Source organism: Apis mellifera, linkage group LG6, assembly GCF_003254395.2.
Source record: "Apis mellifera strain DH4 linkage group LG6, Amel_HAv3.1, whole genome shotgun sequence".
NCBI lineage: Eukaryota > Metazoa > Arthropoda > Insecta > Hymenoptera > Apidae > Apis > Apis mellifera.
This window is the reverse complement of record NC_037643.1, coordinates 17,638,304-17,657,630: the sequence shown is the minus strand read 5'-3', so window position 1 is coordinate 17,657,630 and position 19,327 is coordinate 17,638,304. Positions and strand designations below refer to the sequence as shown.

At 45.4% G+C, this 19,327-nt stretch overlaps 1 long non-coding RNA gene across 1 annotated transcript in view; it reads left to right on the top strand.

Moving 5' to 3' along the window:
* LOC113218837 overlaps positions 1 to 19,327 on the top strand; it is a 72,763-nt gene that overhangs the window by 23,783 nt on the left and 29,653 nt on the right. Inside the window, exon 2 of the long non-coding RNA XR_003304840.1 lies at positions 14,961 to 15,152. This is a non-coding gene — a long non-coding RNA (uncharacterized LOC113218837). The remainder of the gene's footprint in view (positions 1 to 14,960; positions 15,153 to 19,327) is intronic.

The following is a 19,327-nucleotide window of genomic DNA, read 5'->3' as shown; positions in this document are numbered from 1 at the left end:
AGTTGGATGCAATCGGCGTTGCTTCGAAAACGTCGAATACGAAAATGTCGGCTCTTGGTATCGATTCCACGCAATGTTTCGGTGATTCATTGCTCCTCCTTCCCCCGGGTATCAAATAGGGTGGTAGAGAAGCCATTGTGAATCGAAAGTAACGCAATATACACCCTACCCCTATAACGAAGCGTCGGAGTGTAGGTGATATCGATGCTTTAAAATACATATCTGCATATACGTAGCTATCGGCCCCTTCTTTTTCCCCCACTCACTCTCTCTCTCTCTCTTTCTCTCTTTTTTTCGAAGGATAAGGGCATCGTACTTAATGAGTCGGGGAGAGTTGGCCCGCAACCCTGGTTGCGGATCAACCTCCTCCATTGCACCCCGCCGATGGAGGGGCTTGGCACCCGGGGGACATTCCTAACCTTACTTTCGTATATCCCTCTGTCTCTGTTCCTTCTTTATTCGCCGAGGCATCGTAACATTGGCTGATTTATCGGCATTCTTCGAACCGTCGCTTCGCGGTAAAAATAAAGCCGCTTTCCCGTGTTCGATTCAAAGCCTCCCTTCTCTCCCTTTTTCTTCTCTGTTCCGTTTCGTGATATTTCGTTTACTCGAAATCGTGTTAAAATCGTTCGGTTCGAGGAATAATTATGGATAATTATGGATACAACGTGATTTCGTACCGTTTTGAAAAATAACACGGTTTCAAAGGACACGTTCGAGGCTCGAGTTTCGTCGTCGAGTTTCGTAATTAAACGCAAGGTTCCTATCGATTGGTTCTCCACTTTTGTAGCGAAGGACGTCGAGCGTTCTCCCCAACTAGCGTAAATCTCGAGTCACTGGTTGAGCGGTGGAAGATGTCGTGATATGGGGGCAGGTGTCGCGGTAAACTCGGTTAATTAGACAAGAGGCAACCATCGCCACCCCTCGACACCCCGTCCCCCCCGAGGCTTGTTAATAACGCGTAATTACCATTATACACGGCGATACACTCTTCCAAGCCCGCGTTGCCGACCCTATTAGATAAGACGACACCTTATTATACGACGAACTAACGTCTCGCAGTATCGCGCAGCCACAAAATTTCAAAGTGTGCACAGCCTCGAAACGGGACGGCTTCCTTCTCTCCCTTCCGCTCGACGATCGACTCTCGCCTCGAACTCTCGACCGTTTAAATTTCTCAGTGTTTCGATTCGACTGTAACGTTATAAACGTGGCTCGTTTCGAAATTTCGCGACGAAGAGTGGGGGTTAAAACCCACGGTTTTCTTGCCAACTTTCGCTCACCCTTCTTCCCGACCACGATGGATGATGTAAAAAAGAAAAGCGAGGAAGAGAGGAGCGTTTAGAGTCGGATCAACGGCGCATACCGGTGTTTAGCGCTTAATTATGAGACCGCACAGAACCTTGAATCCCTTGTATGACCTTCCGGAGCGTGGAGCCGTTAGGAAGCTTCTTTCACGATTTGTGTGATAATCACCTGAAAGATAGGGCCCGCGTTCCCCCTCGGCTCTCGGCTCTCCTCTTCAGGAGAGGGGGTTCCTCATTCTTTTTTTCGAACGAGGAAGGCCGGAGTCGCGCGAGCTGGAGCATGAAATGCATTTAGGGGTAATGCGACGTGTATCGCGCGCGCGGCCCGCTTTCAATGCCGGCTCGAGAAACGAGCGCGGCTGGACCCCGCGCGCGCGCGCGTGTACGCGCGCGTGTCTCGAAACGTTAAACGTTAAATGCCACCCATTCAGTATTATCCTTTTTTTCGACTCAGCCGGGGCCCTCTCCACTTCTATGCCCTGTGCTCGCTTCGCCTGCCCGCCACTTTGGACCATCACCGCGTAAAACCACGCGCCCCCTCCCCCCTCTTTTTCTTTCCCCTCTTCCTTCCTCCTCCCCTTTTTCTCTCCTCCTTCTTCTTCCTCTTCTTCTCGTTCTTGATCTTGTTCTTCTTCTTCCGACCGAGCAGCAAGGAGAGTCAAAAGAGGATGACGAGGACGTTTCGAGACACTATTATTTGCATGAAAAAAAAACTGCGGAGGCATCCATTTTTACACGTTTCCTTCCACGAGCTAAGCTTCCTCTCTTTCTCTTGCTTTTAAGCCTCGCATCCTCTCTCGCGTTTTTCACTTACAACGAATTCTACGAGACTTATGTATATATAATAGTTGGTTTGTCGGTTAATTTCTTCTCGTTTTCGCTCGACTCTTTGAAAAGGGACGTTTTCTTAATTACAAAGTCCGATTCGATAGTATATTCGAAAGAGATTTTCTTGTCCCTTATTAGGACACCTGTCGTCAAAGCGCGAAAGGAAATCTCGTTCGTGGATACGTTAGCAACGCCTCGGTATTAGAATCCGAATGATCCCATTACGAGAACAACGATAAAAGTGAGAAGGACGGAGCAACGGATGCCGCAACTAGGACTCGTTTTCTCAAGTTAAAATTGAGGGGTGCCCCGACCCTCCACGCATCGAATTGGGCTACGAGAACCCGCAATTTTCATTATTTTTATTCCAGAATTTCCCTCCCTCTCCTTTCCGCACTTTGAGTTTGAACGAAACTGATCCTCCACGCGTTTTTCCATTCCAAGATTTATCCGCTTCCCGAGATTCCTCTAATATGTGTCTAAACGAAGAGAAGATTTAAAATATTTGACAAAATTTCCAAATTTAGTCCGCCGCGATTTATATAAATAAGAAATATTTAATTCGTTTGGAGCAGGAATAAGAAAATTTTACACTTGCGAAATGCCCAATGAACTCGTGTACACAATTTTCGCCGTGATGTAGCGAATTTGTGTACAAGATCTGCAACTGGAAACGTACAAGGTATACTTTGATGAAGTAGAACGTTTTCCATACTCCCATAGTTCGAAACTGATTATAGAGACGCGCAAAAACTAGAGAAATTTCGAATTATGATAGATGAATTCGAAAATAACACGTTGGAGCATGTCAAAGTCGTTAATCATATATTAAACAAAACGAAAAGAGAGACAAATGGAAATAAAAATGAAGCATGTATTATAAACGAAATATAAACGTATTAAAAAATATATATATACGTAGGAAAGATTTCAAAATTTGATGAATTTATTAAGTAATTATTTTCAAAATTGCTTGCAACGTGCTTTAATCCATCAATCTTGATCTTTCCCTAGTTTCATTATTTTTCAAAGTGGAAACATAAATATGGGAAATCTTCGATATATATTTATGCTAATAGTTTCCCTTTTTAATCAAAGAATCCAATATTTCCAAAAGTTAAACAAAATCAATTCTCGATCTTGGACGATGAAAAGAAGACTGCAAGAAGGACGCGATCGAGGTGTGATCCATATCCAGCCGCTCGGAGAAAACAGCGTGGCTGGCGTAACTCTAGCGGTCGTACTCGGAGGGGTAGAGGAGGACGTAGAAAATTTCATTGCCGCGCGAACGAGTGCACCGCGCGCATGTACTGGGTAGTACCTCTTAGCATACGTGTATACCTCCTTCTCCCCGTTGCGATCCATCCACACCCTTGTTTCTCCTCGCGGGCGAGCGAGCGCCAAGGCATTTAGAGAGTAGGAGAGACCTCATTTTCATCCGACTCATCAGCTTTGTGCTTTCCTCGACCGGTGGTAATAACCGCGGCTTTTCCTACCGCCGCCCCGAAAACATGAATTTTCACTTCAACTTCCGGTTAACTGTACCCTCGCCGCGACGACCGCTAAGTAGAAAGTTCATTTTTTAATTATCCCCCGAGTCGCGATATCACTGCCGAGGATACGAAAAAGGAGGGGGGGAAGAGTTGGATACGACGACGGCCTCGATACGACTTGCGAGAAGACCAATTGGAAGGGAAACGTTCGCCGCTACGACGCTCGTTACACGGGCTAATTGTAACGTAAACGCCGTATCTTTAGAGGATATATATATATATATAATAAACGGAGATTTCGGTTAAAAGGAAAGTTTCCCCCCCGCTTCTCGTTCCCGCTCTTCGATCGACCGATTAATTCTCGGAAGATGTAAAAAAGTAGTGGCGAATTTCACCGAGAAAACGCACGGATACTTTTATATATATATATAGAGGTTCGAAAGAAATGGAAGAAGGAAGGGAGTCCCGTGAGATTCGCGCGGATATATGTATATACGCGATAAGTTTATTAATTAGTTGGTTGGAAAGAAAGCGAGGGAAAAATTGGCAAATAAATGCGGGTAGAATTTCAGCACCGTTCGAAAAAAGCAGCTCGTTACGGTGAGATTCCACGTGTGTTTCCTCGATCTTAGGTAACAACGGGCGATCGTGTTTCAGCGCGGGCCGTTCTTCCCGCCGGTAAAAAAATCGCGGGACATGTGTATCGATATATACGTTGGACGACGAGAGGGACGTTGCTTTGGCTACTTTACCTGGACAAACAACACCGCCGCCTGTTAACGCGAAAGAATCGCCAAGTTTTTTTACGGCCGCGTCGCTGCAACGCTAGGTATAGGGCGCGTTCGCGATCCTGAAACTAGCGACGACGATTTCGCGACAAAAAGAGGGAGGGAAAGGGCGAGAGAGGGAGAGAGAGAGAGAGAGGAGGCAGAAACGTCGACGCAGGTATATAAGGCCGTTTCGTCAGTCTCGTTGTCACGGTTGTCGCGGAATGAGAACGTACGGCCAGCTCGTATTTTAATTCCGCGGACAGAGCCACCCCCCTGGCTGGTGCGGCCCGCGGGCCACCACCCTTTCTTCTTCGCGTCTCCTATGAGCCCCTCGCTGTTGCTGTTCCTAACGGCGTCGCGACGCCGGCCGCGTTGACATTACCGGGCATAATATTTAATAATTATTTTCATTAAAGTCGTAATAAAGTTTAGAATACTTTATTAATTTATAGGGCAGGGAACACGTTCAAAAGGGTGGCCTCCTCCGTGCCTCCGTCTCGCGCCCATTCGTATCAATTATCGCCGCTCGTGTCCGCGACCTTCTTCTTCTTCTTCCTCCTCCTCCTTTTACTTCTCCTCGAGATCCCTCTTCGATGATTTTAATTTCTCGCCTCGTCGATAGAGTCCGTCAAAGTTAAATTGGGGAAAAAGGGGATAGGGAGAGGGGGAAGTGAAGATGACGGCGCGCACGTATAACGTTGTTATACGCGTTGATTTATGTATCAGTTGAAAGAGTTAAGGAGGGGCGGGGGAGAAGCACGGATAAAAAGTTAATTAAGAGGGATTAATTAGCAGGAGCAGCGGCTGAGGGTGACTCGATGTAATGCAAATGAATCGCGAGGAACTAGCCGTTAGAATCGTAAACAGGTAAACGCGTAACGTGGGAGGGGGGGAGGTTGGGTGACGGTTGACAGAGAAGCGTAGCGGAGAAGCGGCGTAGTAGCGGCGGCGGCGGCGGCGGCTCGGCGAAAAGCACAAAGGACGGAGAAGGAAAAGGGAAATCCTTCAGACTGTTCGCTCGACTCCGACGGAATAAAGGGGTTAACGAGATGGAACGGGGAAAAACAACGAAAAGGAGAATAAACGCGTCTTCTCAAAGGGGTGAAGGATACAGTTTCCTAATTTTATTTCGAGAAGAGCACTTTTTCTCCCGTTAGTCTTTGAAAAAAGTAGCCACGCGAGTGGCCCCGCGGAAACAAAACGCAAGATCCGACCCATCCCAGTCTGCGTCTGCACCACCCCCCATATTTATTATGTTATACTTGCCCCGTGGCCCCGGCCTTCTTCCTTACGCCTCAATTGAAAATCTTTCTGTACGAGATGCCGAGAGATGTATGCGGAACGGCGGCTGTAAGCAAATCGCGTTATCCCGCGCGCCCATCCAGTCGGCCATCTCCACACTCTGAGAGAAATTAAAATAAATACATATCTTAATTAAGCCTCCTCTCTCTCTCTCTATCTTTCCTCTCTCTTCGTCTACCGGGTGACCAAAAGCGGGAGGGAGAGGCCGCACGCGGATATTTTCAAGGATGGAAGATAAACCCTACCCGTTCCGAGCTGTAATGTAATTTTTCTTGCAGCCACGCAATTTCGCGGGAACGATGAAGGAAGATCGGAATGGAAATTCTTAACGAACCGCGTAGACGATTCTCGCGTCGAAAAATTAAAAAAACGTGGCGACTTGGAATATCGATGACGAGAAGCGTTGAGTGTTTCGTTCCTTTTCTGCTGGCAGGACAACGTCCGAGGAAATATCGAGTGGTCCTTGGTCGGTTTTTTTTAAATGGATGGAAATTCGGCACGGAAATTCAGCCGTGTTACGCGCTTTTCGAAATGCGTCCACACCGCTCGGTGGATCAGCAGGCTTTGAGTTAGAAAAAAGGAAGGAAGGAAGGAAGGAACGAAAGGAAGGAAGGAAGGAAGGAAGAAAGAGAGAAAGGAAAGGAAAAAGGTAGAAAATAAACGAAGGAGGGGAAAGAGGAAGGACCACCGTTCCTGTCTCTGCATAATTAATCCAGGATGCGAACGGGGGAATCTGTTTAGCGTGATTCTGGAAATGTTCAAGCTCGAAATATTTTTTCAAAGGCGCCTGATTACGTGGCGCAGTCACACACAAGTTTTTTCGTCCCACCGTTTCCCTTCCATATGCGCATCGTAAATGAGGCTGAAGGGAGTTGGTCATTCTAAAGTCGAAGAACCGTCGAGCGCCACCAATTTTCCCGAAGTAATCAAATTCCGCCGAAACGTACGAACGAGCCGAATTTAACCGTCCCCCTCCTTCACTCGCCATTTTAAAAATAATATCCCTCTGTTCTCCACGTCGAATACGTCGATACGTCGAATCGTCGAGAATTATACAACTGGAAGGGATAGGAATTTTTATATCCCCATATTTCATTCCGCGTATCTATTCCAACATTTTCCTTTACCTTTGTCTTTATTTACGCGATTATGGTTTAACACGGGCGTTAAATCGAATGCGGAATACTCTTTCGTTTATTCCGTTATTTGGTATTCTGTTTGCAACGATAGTACAACGAATAAAATTCGAGTAATTTCCTCTCGCGAGCGATACGTAAATACCCACGGTTAATTTTGAAGGAATAATTAATAATGACCGTTGATGATTACACGCCGATCGACGAGAAACGAGTAAGAAACGATCGAAGATTGGAAAGAGAGAAGGAAAAAGAAATTGCGAAATAGAGAGTGGAAGAGGGACACGCGCAGTCGGACATACTTATTATTATTTAGATGCGCCGGTGTCCTTTCCGAGCTGGAAATTACATATTCCTAGGAACGAGCGTGCCGAGACGTGCGCGAACGTACTTTTTATTCCGTGGCTGCCTTTGCCGGCCGCGGTGTCAAAGCGGCCGGTTCTCCTCAAAGTGTAATTATTTTAGCTACAATTAAAAATGTGCAGACCCGCCGGCAATGCGTACGCGTTCGGTCTCCCGGCCTCCCTCGTCCGCATCGATCCTCCTCGTCCGTTCGTACGCCGAGAGAAGTCTTTCGCGTGCTCGCGGATACGCGAATAATTATTCTTTTCCCGGCAGAAGAAACGTTTTTCCACACCGGAGCCCGGCCCCGGTGGTGTATCGCGAAATTAGAAACCCGCGATGTTTTGTTACGGCTTAATTGGTCGCTGTTCCTTTCGTCTTCGCGTTCGTTCGCGCTCGAGAAACGAGATGGATGGAAAATGGAATTTCCCTATATATATATATATATATATATTTCCCGGGGAATATAACGATCGAATAGAGACTCGTCTCTTTCCTTTTTTTTTTTTTTTTTTTTTAGAGAGAGAATGAATTTTTCGATCGAGAGAAAGGGAGAGTCTTCGAGACTCGAAGACTTGTCGAAGAGATTGCTGGATCGATGCGAGAAGTTTATTCTTCGAAATCTGAGGGAGTCTCGGGGAACGGGGCGCGTTCAACAAAGATACTGCAAGCACGTAATTACTTTTAACGAGGGCCCAGGCCGCAGAAAAATATGGCCCGGTAGCAAAAACTTTTCCAATTTTAATCCGTCATTCGTGGCCGGACGGGGCCACTGCGGGGGGGAGGGAGGAGGAAGGGAGGAAGAGGAGGAGGGATGGAAGAAGAAGAAGAAGAAAAAGAAGGGGGGGGAGGGAAAGAAAAAAGGAAGCGGCAACTGTCGTCCCGTAACAAGTTGTTGCTCGGGGGGGAGAGAGAGCAAATAAAGGGCGTTGGCGGTAAGAAAGGGGCAGAATCTCGAAGAAAGATCGAGGAGCGAATCGTAAATAAAGGAATTAGTTTTTAATGGATGTTGGTCACTATTAATCGTGGAAAGTTAACCCTTTTCCTCGCCGCGTTTCATCTACCCTAAATCATCCCTTCCTTCCAACCCCCCTTCCTCAAAGAAGATTGTTCTCGTCTTTTGTGGCCGGACGAGAGTCAGTCGGATGGCCGAAAGAGTGTAGTAGTTGGAAACAGGGGTCGAACCGAAGGGCTGTTTTAAACATCCTTGCGCAACTTTTACTTTACCTTCTCTCCTTTCCCTCTTTTCCTTTTTTTTTTTTTTTTTTTTTTTTTTTTTTTTTTTTTTTTTTGCTAATTAAGTAAATCGAAACCTTCGAATCTGCGATATTACCGATCGAGGCAATCTTTAATTATCTGCAAATCTTCTCGATAGATGGAACAATGATTGGCAATTGGATCGGCCTCGCCCCAGTTCTCTCGACTGTGTATATTTATATCGGGAAACGGTTGGTTTCGCGCGAGGGAAAAGTGGTAAGAGTTGTTGTATCCACGGAGTGGATATTACGTGTCGAGGACTCGAGGAGTTGCAGCAGCGAGGCGGTGTTATATTAGACAGGAGCGAAGAGCTCCGGTGGCAACTGCCGTCTTTCACTCCGCGCTGAAACCCTGCGCGCCAAGAATCTTGCTAATTAGATATATAAGGAAGCTAATTGTAATAAGGTGGAGTCGGGTGTACACGAGAGAGTCCCCGCGCCCTTCCACGCGCGTTACTACGCCATCCTTATACACACGCGTGCACTCTCCTTTCCCCCCACTCCGTCCCCCTCCGCTTCTTTCGTATATATCGCGTGCAAAGGGAAGGAAAATCGAAGTTGCCGCCGAATACCATTTATCGCGTCGATAATCGCGCTCTTGGATATAGTTCTATTACTGGAATATACATATATATATCGTTTCGCAAATATGTATACTTTACTTGCTTTACACGTACAAAACTCGACATTTTTTTTTTTCTTTTCGTTCGAATCGACGATTATTATTTCATCGAATATTTTATTGATTTAAACGACGAGATAATAATTGGGTCGAAGGTGATCGAGAATGATTCGATGGCCGACACCGAGGATGGACGCGAAAGTTGAAAGTGGAAAGGTGGATCGAAGGGAGGGGGTTTGAAGCGTGTTGTAGTTATAACGAGGAGCGGAGTAATTTAACCCTTCTTAGAGTCGTCTTGTCTTCACGGGTACCCTTCTCCACCAACCCCCACCGTGTCGTCTTATCACCTCCCTTCTTACGCTGTAATCTCCGACCCCATCGTTCAGCGTTGGTTTATTTAGACCCGGCAGAGGTGATCGCTTGATTAAATACTTCTTCCGTCGGCTTTACTTTCGCCGTACATGACGCCCACGGAGAAATATCCAACGTTATAAAGTTCCGCTGTAAAACGTGAACACAGGGACCTTCTTAATTAACGCCTAAACTTGGCTGGAATTTTTGTTTTTTTTATTTCTCTCTCTTTCTCTTTCGCGCGATAATCGCCATCCACGAAGTCGAAGCGAGGGAAGAAGGGAGGAAGGAGGGATGTCAACAATGACAAGGTATACAGAGTTTCGTTCTCGCGGTCTTTCGAGATCTTTTCTTTCTTTTTCTTTTTCTTTTTCTATTTTTTACGATTCTTTAGAAAATACGGCCCTCCTCGAAATAATAGATCTCGCGTTTTTTGTCACGCGTCACGCGTTTGATCGCGTTGTCAAAGAAAAAAAATCCTTTACGCGTGTCATTGTTACGCTCGTCCCTTGTGAAACGAATTACCCATTCATTTTGTCATTTTGTTCCATATATATATATATATATGTTTATGATTTACGATCATTAAAGTAAACTTTTGAAGTTTTCTGAACGAGGAAAGAAACTTTTTTTTTTTTTTTTATTATATAAATATATATAAATATATTTAGTATACGTTGAACGATGTTTCTAAGCTCACTTTGGAAATTATCACGCGCTAGGGACGGACAATAATATTTATTGTTCACGATTCGAGATTTTTTTCTCGAGGCTCGGTATTTAACGAAATTAATTGAAATACGCGGCAAGTAATTATGCGCGAACATTGGTACCTGGTTAATTACGTTACCTAATTAAAATATAATTAAAAGCTCTTTTATTATACTACGGATAAAGGTGAAACCGTTTCTTTTATAACCGTTTATAACTTCACGTTACGCGTTATTAAACTTTCTTCGAGTAAACTCGTGGATACGAGTAGCATTTGAAAAGTTGCGATTTCCCAACAAACTATCGAGGCTAATTATCGAGCTTCCTGATAAGCTGACGAAACGCGAAAAAGTTGGGGGGATATCGTGACTATATTTTGCGGTTGTTAAACGTTTCGGCCCTCCCAAGTCTATGGGAACGGAACTTTATTCCAGCTCGAAAGTCGTTGGATCATTTCTTTTTTTTTTTTTTTTAATAAAATTAAACCCAACATACCATCTATATATACTAAACTTACTCACGAATTAAATTCACGTGTGCGAATCGAAGAGATCGATCGGGTTATTTCCCTTCCGTTCGAGATGGGAAAAATACGAGGCAAGTTTTCGTGGCTCGTAAGGGTAGGTTCTCTAATGTCCCGTGGACATTAGCATAGTAATGAATATTATTACATTTTGGGCGCACACTCGGTTTAATTCCATCTTCCCGCTCGTAAAGATAATAAGCGAGCGGTTGAAGAAGGAGAGGATGGCTTGAGAGGAAAGAGGGATGGATGGATGGATGGCGGTTTTGAAGGAAGGTGGATACCTTCGCGCGGGGAAGGGGGGTGGCTTTAAGAGGTTCGCGGGAGGAGTAAATATAAACTTGGGAAAGTGACAAAGATAATTCTAATAAAAGCTACGACGACTACCGCGTCGCCGGGGAGAGCGACTCCCGGTTTCACTCCCCGCTTAATTCCTTGACATATTCCGGTATTGCCTTACTTTTGTCCCCTTCAACTGTTCGCTGCCTCGCCGTCAACGCCGGACCTCGGTTTAAAATTTACTTGGACCGACTCTCTCTCTCTACACTGCGATACACTGCGCGTGGAATATCGAGAAGGGAGGGGGGAGGATAGGTCTCGATCCGGGATGGGGAGCCCGGCTATATGGCTCGGCTCGCGACATATTTTCCACGGCATGGCCGACGGACGACCATGCAGTATGTATATTTCCATTCCGGCGTTACGAGGTGTGCGAGGGATGATTTTATATGCAAAGAGTAGTTTAGAGCTAATTGTTAATAATAGGATTGGTAAGGTGGGAATTCGCCCCGGCGCGGTGGCCGTCCACCCACCCCCCGAAAGCCTCGTTCGGCCCGGTGCGCGGCGCCACCCCCACAACCCTCCGCGGCGCATCTCATTTGGCACTGGAGTCAGCGCGTTGCACATCTCTTGCCGCCTGTCCGTCCGTCCGTCCGTCTGTCTCTCCGTCCATCCGTCCGTCCGACTGTCCGTAGGTATGCACCCTTCCCCCACCCCCACACCTTGCACGTACGTGGACCTCGCGCCATTTCCGTCCGGGTATCAACGTATATATATGTGTATATATATATGTATATGTATATATATATATATATATGTGTGTATATATATATGTATATAATATATATGTATATACATATATATATATAGGCGGACGGGCCGCGTACCTACACCGGTACCTACGTATTATTACGTATAAACGCGTAATTCTGAGTTATACGCCGGCCTTGTTAATGATAATTAAAACGCCTCGCTCTATACTTTTTGCCTTGGAATATTTTCTGAAATTCTCGCCGGATAATGGCGCGCCGCCTCCCCCTCCGCCTTTGCCTTCGCTGCCTTTGCCTTCACCGCTCGGAAACCCGCGAGTCCTCGGGTTACCCCGGGGGAGCAGAGGGGGGAATAAGAGGAGGGAGGAATCGGTCCGCGGATCGAATTATCGCTGTTACTTGTGTACGATTCCTTCGCGGATCTTTCGAAAAGAGGGGAATTCGTTGCTTCGATTCGGTGCCGATAAATATTCTCGTGGCCAATTAACATGCAACAACGCGATAACACGTATACAGCTGTATTGTTGCTGGTATAACTGGTAGTTGGTCCAATAATGAATAATTCGCGGATGTATGCTTGACTGAGTCGTGCCCGAAATTCAGAATCGAATAAAACGATTACACGATACGATCTCGATGATGTTTCAAGATCGAAATTTCTATCCACGAATTCTGTGATCGATTTCGAATATTTCCAAGACGCCTGTCCTTCCTTTGTACGATCATCAAAGGAAGAAATCTATGAAGAAAATAAGAAAGGCTTAAGGAAGAAGGATCAGGGAGGATTGGATTGATCGAGGTGGTCTGACCACTTTCACGCCTGTTCCACTATCTTGCCTCCTCTATTCTTCTTCCTTTCTTTCCTCCTTTTCTCTTTTATTCCCAATACAAACCGATCGTTCGGACGAAAAGACGATCGTTTAAACGGATGGAAACGGATGGAACGGTTACTGTCAACTGTCGGTTACGTATCAAGGGACGTCATTATGCTGACTCGCTTGGTCTAGGAAACGTAGCGTGCACGTTTCTGTCGCGCAATTACACGAGAAGCGAGAAAGAGAGGGAGGAGACAGAAGCGCGCAAGTGATGGACGGTCGAAAGTCAGTTGATTCGTGGCGTTGGTTCGGTGGATGCCGGGCCCACAGATGGCGGCGGTATTTCGGACGGGTGTTGAGGTTAATAGGCGGCGTAAGGAGGGTAGCTTTAATGCGAGCCCGCGCTGAAATATTTAAGTTTTCGGCCCGCGTCTCTGAATCTGCGCCGCTCTCGGAATCCTCTCGTATCACGATTTATACAACGCGCGCTGCTCGAGAAGGCCCGGGAGTCGGATGGTTAGATAGGGTTAGCGGATTAATGAAAGCCAATTCGCTGGGTGGAAGGAAGGAAGGAAGGAAGGAACACCCTTTCCTTCGCTACTCCTCCGACGTCGCCGCGCCGTAAACAAACCCGAGAGATTTCGAGATAACGGACGGGCTCCTCTAAGCTGATATCGAGATATTGCCTTCTCCACGGACTGGATTATCGCTCAACCTATCGCCCTTTTGTCTTTCTCTTGTCGAGCGAGAAACTGTGTAAAAACTTTCTCGAAAATCGATTGTTTCGAAATCATACGGATTATTTTATTCGAATCTGAGAAGAGAAAGAAGAAAACGAAAAGGAGGAATAGGTCGATTTCGATTCGACTCGTGTGTTAATTATTCGGATTTTATTGCGTTCGAATTATCGGCCTTTTCTTTCTTTTTTTTTTTTGATATAGTCGCAAATGCTTCGAAATGCGGAGCCATCATCATCATCATCATCATCATCATCGTCATCATCATCACTTTCGTATGCCATTTCATTACTTGAAGCACGTACAATATCGCGTATAGTACATCGTCACATAAATTATCATGTTTATCGAGCTGAACTACATACAACTCGGTACAAGTGGATTCGTACACTAAATGCTATCCGTATACACGCATATATGTACAAATATAATATATATATATATATATCATGCTGAATGGTCGAAAATCTTTCCAGTATCCAGAGAAGATGGATGTTTATCTTTTCGTTAACGTAATTTATTTGGAATTCGAGTTTTTCCTCCTCTTCCTAATTTTAATTCAATTATTATTTACTATTGCAGCTTTTAATCCCCAGCTTTATCTCCAGATTCGCGAAAAGCCATATAGATAAAATTAACAAAGCGAATAGGGAAGATATTAAGATACTTTGGTACAAAAGAGTTACAGTGGAGGGGAAAAAAGCGAGTCGATGTTGTAATATGTTTAAAAAAAAAAAAGAAGAAAAGAGAGAGAGAGGAGGAGAAAGTAGATTAAAAGAAGGAATAGTGTAGTACGTGAAAACTGTAGAACGTTGGATTACGTAAAAAATTGGATAATCTCGTAAGGAGAAGATACCTATATAAATAAAATTAGAAAGAAAAAGAAAAAGCGAATGGGAGAATGAAGGATGAAGAAGGAGGAAAGAAGAATAAATTAGAAATTTATTTGATAAACGTGATAAAATGGACACGAGAATAAGACAATCCGTTTTACTTCCTCGATTAAGAATAATTTGACGAATCAAATTTTTATTTCAATTATCTTACGCTGTTTAGTAAATCAATCTAATGGAGCAGATTCGCGTAATCTGGCAGTTCTGTTTTCTCAGAAAATCTAGTAAAAACGCGAAATATTAACGTTGTTATGTTTTGCGTTCTTGGAACCTGCGTTTGTGCGTAATCCTAAAATCACGTATGATACAACTGAAATATTATATACACAAATTAAAATAGAAACGTGTATCGCAAGGTATTATATTTGAAACGAGAAAAGAAGGTTGTTACTCCGTTCGAAACAATTAGTTTAAATGGATGCATAAACTCGTGCGATTGTTTATTAGCATTTAATAATAGAGTGGAAATATATATTTTTTTTTTCTCTAATTTCCAGAATTTTCAGATGGAAAAAAAGGACAGATCGGTATATATTTGATCGATGCAGAGAGAAATTGTAAAATCGAAAGAAGTGGGAAACAATTCGATTTCAAATTTCGAGGCGAAGACGACGACAAAACATTTAATAATAGAGAAGAAATATATTTTTTTTCTTTCCAGAATTCGATGGGAAGAAAAGACAGATCGACATGTATTCGATCGATGCAGAAAGAAATTGTAAAATCAAAAGAAGTGGGAAACAATTCGATTTCAAATTTCGAGGCAAAGACGACGACAAAACATTTAATAATAGAGAAGAAATATATATTTTTTTTTCTTTCCAGAATTCGATGGGAAGAAACGACGGATCGACATGTATTCGACCGATGCAGAGAGAAATCGTAAAATCGAAAGAAGTGGAAGGAAACGATTCGATTTCAAATTTCGAGGCGGAGAAGGCAAAACAGAGGTGGCGTAAGTGGTTCATTTGGCGGAGACCGTTAATCCCCGATGTCTAAGGGACTAGAAAATGTTCGGTAAGTGGGATAAAAGTTGGAATTTCTCGGGGAAAGGGCGACGCTTGGCGTATCGTAAAAGCGTTTTACGTTTAGGGAAGGGAAAGGGAAGAATATGTACATCGCTCCTTTTGTATCGCTCCATAAAGATTACTACCAGTTGGAGACTTTATTGTCACGCCGTTATAAATGACGCTCAGGATGTGCGCCAAATATTCGAATGGTATTTTTATTCGCATCGCATTTCGAGTGGAAGGATTTAGAAGCGGATACGATCCCGCTACACCTCCTCCTGGACCATCTTCTTCTCTCTCTCTCGCTTATATCGCATCGAATTTGCATCGTATCGGGTCGACGCGCGTTAACGACAACGGTTTTTCAAGAAAAAAATTTTTCTCCCCGATAGAAGCGCGTTTCCTCGGCGGGGGTGGTATTAAGCGCACTCGTGACCTTTAAGATTAATAACGATAATAATATAGGACGTACCAAGAACGCCGTGAAGGGAATATAAGTCAGTTGCGGTAAAGGGAGGGCCAAGTTTCGAAGCCAGATACAAATTACACCTCATTTTTATGCCATTTTAATATCGCAACGCGTCATTAAATATCCCCTTGCTCTACCTCCCCCACCCTAGCCACACAGACGACGTCGTTTTCGTTACAGGAATGAAATATTCGTACGCGCCCATTAGCGTCTCGAAACCGTCCTTTTCACCATCGATTCCGAGGAAAAGAAAAGAGAAACTTTCTCTCCCCGTCGTATCCAACGATCATCCGCATCATCCACGGGTAAAAATCGTTCTCGATCTCCTCCGATCCGACAATTTTCAAATGAAATTCCCGTCGACTACGCGCGGCCACTTTCTCCTCCTAAAAAGCCCGATTCTTTCCCCGAACGGGCGTTCAGACAGAGATCGTTGGTAACTCCACGAGCCGGAAGGAGCCGCTTTTACGCTCGTATCGCGTTTCAAGTTATGCTAATTCGCGAAGAAGTGCCCCCCCCCTCCCCACCAGGGGCCGCTCTCCACCCCTCTCGCGAATTTTTCAACTCGAGAGTACTATTGTAGTCGCATCGAACGTATTCATAACTCGACGCGAGGAAGACGTCGTCGGTTTTTGGCTGGATGGGACCCGGCAGGCCACCGACCGACGGCGCACCAGATGACGATTTTATGCCGGCTTTTACGAGGTGGAAGAGAGAACACTTTGAATCGGGATTCCTCGAGTTACGGAGGAGGGGAGGGGGGGGGGGAGGTCTCAGGAATAGCTCTTTCAACGGAGGGAGCGGGTGACGCGCGGACCACAGAGGACTTCAACGGATTTCAACTTTTATTCCGCAACGTTCCCGCGCCAACTTTGTTCGTACGTGGCTAGCTTATTTTTTCCCCCTCTCCTCCCACCTCTCTTATCCCGCTTGGCTTAATTCAGGGGAGGAGAAGGAGGAGGAGGAGGAGGAGGACTGTCGCGCGCCTGCGTCTCTGTCAATAATCCTGGCTTTTCGATGCGACTCCATCCCCATACGTGTATATAAATATACAACGTATTCTCGCTCTCGCCGTTTAAACAATCGTTTCTAAGGGATGGAGAAGTATCTTCTTCTTTCTTCTTTTTTTTTAATCGATTTCGGATAATTCGTATCTCGGTTCGCCTATCTCTCGGTCAACCAGCGAAATCGGTGAATAATTCGGATAATCGAAGCTGGTGGTGCTCGAGAGGGTCGACTGGATCTCTCTCTCTGTCGAGTTCCTTACGAGGGTGGCAAAGCACCGAAGGGTAGTTTGGGGGAGGTGGGTCGGATTGGGGTGGGCTGTTTCGTGATAGTTGGCACGATCTATGAGCCAGAATTCTCCAAGAGGCCATGGAAGGGTGGATTTACTAGTCCGTCTTGTGTTCACACCGCACAAATCCAAGTGACCGTTCAGCCTCTCTGCCTTCCCCCTTTCCCCAACAACTCGCAACCACCAGCTTCCACCGAACTTGTTGTCGTCGTCGTGTGTACAGGATTCGTGCGTAAAATTCGTTCTTCGTTCTTGATCGTCGACGATTTTCTTTATCGAGCTGGCGACGGAAGCCGATCGAGGAGAAAAGGAGGAGAGAAAGATTGCATGCGTGGAGGGATTGCATTGTGTGACGGCAGAGCGATTCATCCAGCAAAAGGGGTCGAGGCAGGTGAAACCGGTCGTGTCAGATATCAGGGCTTGGCGCGAATCGCGTTGTTCGTCGCGAACGTTCTTTTTCTATATTGTACCTCGGTGAATAATGAGACCACTCAGTCATTCCCTCCAATTTAAGTGTAACGAGCCACACCGATACGCTCCTTCTTATTCTTTTCCTCCGTCTGCAAATCTACCACCACCACCTTTCTCTTCACTCCCTCCTTCTTCGATATAATCCCGCACAATCCAGACATTTTTCACCATTACTACTCGCGCGGCCGTGGCGATGGCGGGCAAATAATTAATTTCTCACGAAACTAACGAGCGTCGCTTTTCTTTTCGAAACGGTTTAAAGGGAGAAGGGAAGGAACCACGTTATCGACGATTCGATCCCAGGGATCCCAGGCCTGGGATCGTAATTCGAAACAAACGAAGGCAGGGAGGAAAGGAAAGGAAATAATAATGGCCGCGTGTAATTTAGTCGTCGTTGAATCACGAATCACGTTCGAACATGCACCAGCAGTTCTCAGCTATGATATTTATTAAAGTAGGTAACGTCGTATCTCGTCAATATTATTTGTGAAGTTTGCAAAATCCTTATTCTTAACTTTGAAATTTACTCTATCTTTCTTTTCTTTTTTTAACGATAACACGATAATTGATGATGAAATTTAATCTATCTATCTTTCTTTTTTTTTTAACGATAACACGATAACACGAGGAAATTACAGAAGCCGATAAACTGTCGAATGGATGGCCGTTAAACGCCGTTTACCCTTCAACCCTCTCGTATAACCGGCAACTGCGGAGGAAGTAGGTTGGCATAGTTCGAGCCGATCGTGCCCGCTCTTCTGCTAAGATCAAGCGGTGTCCAGTGTCAGACCAACCCCTCCCTCCCCCCGATTCGAGTTTGGGAAGAGGGGTGGGCCGATAAACCAACCGTCCCCGTCCCCTTCACCGGATAAATTCTTGCGGACGGCCGGCACAGTGGCTCTCGACCCGGTTTCCCAGTTTGGACGAGGCTATTTATCCACTCCTCTCTTCGACCAATCTTCCCCGATCGAAAACAGTGGAAACAGATTCTAACCAAGCATTTTTTAATTATTAATTATCGTGGAAGGAAATTGGTCGAGTTACGAGAAACACATAGTAGCAGCATGGGATCTACGTGACTACGTGAACTCCGGTTCTTCCCCGATAGTTTTATAGCGAAGGGAAGGCTCGCATAGGGGACGTTAGCGTCGCGAAGGGACGCTCCATCTCCTCTATCCAATTACCACGATCTTCGACCACCGCCGCGTCGACGAGCAATGTGCTCTCCACCCTCTTCTTCCTCTTCTTTCTTTTTGTTCTTTTTGTTCGATCTCTATCCCCCTAGTGTGCGACTCGGTTGACGTAGGACGCGACCAACTTCTCTCGATGACGCGAAAGGGTCACGCGAACGTAACTCCACCTGTCTCTCTCTCTCTCTTCCCCTCCCCCCTCGTTCGATGTCGTCCTCTCACGGAAGCGAGTTTCGGAGAGATGTAGCGTGTATGTGTGTTGTTATTCGGAATGCATTTGGAGGAACAGGAAATCTCCGGAGAGCGGTTCGATGTTCTGCTATTCTTGCTCGTGACACGCCACACGTTAAAGTTGGCCGGCTCGATTTCGGGCGGGTAGCTTTTTGGAGAGGAAGAAATCGGATCGCTTCGAGTCCAACGAAGAGAAACGGTTAAATCGATCGTAATAGGAACGCAGTTAACGCGGCACACCCGGCGATTCTCTAACGCTAATCGGTGTCCCGATTGTACGAGGAACACTTTTGATTTATTCTAATTGCTATTTCGATAATGCCCCACAGCTTTTGCATTCCCATTATCGAACTCGGGGAAATACAATCGCATTCCAGTTAGTAGCCGGCTCCCCACCTAGGCGAGGCTTCCAGCTAATTATTAGTTAATTTGCCGTTAAATCAGCGCTGACCGCTGAATTATCGCTCTCCACGGTTCCATCCTTCGAATAATTTACTCGAATTTGATTATGAATTTTCTTCGATTCG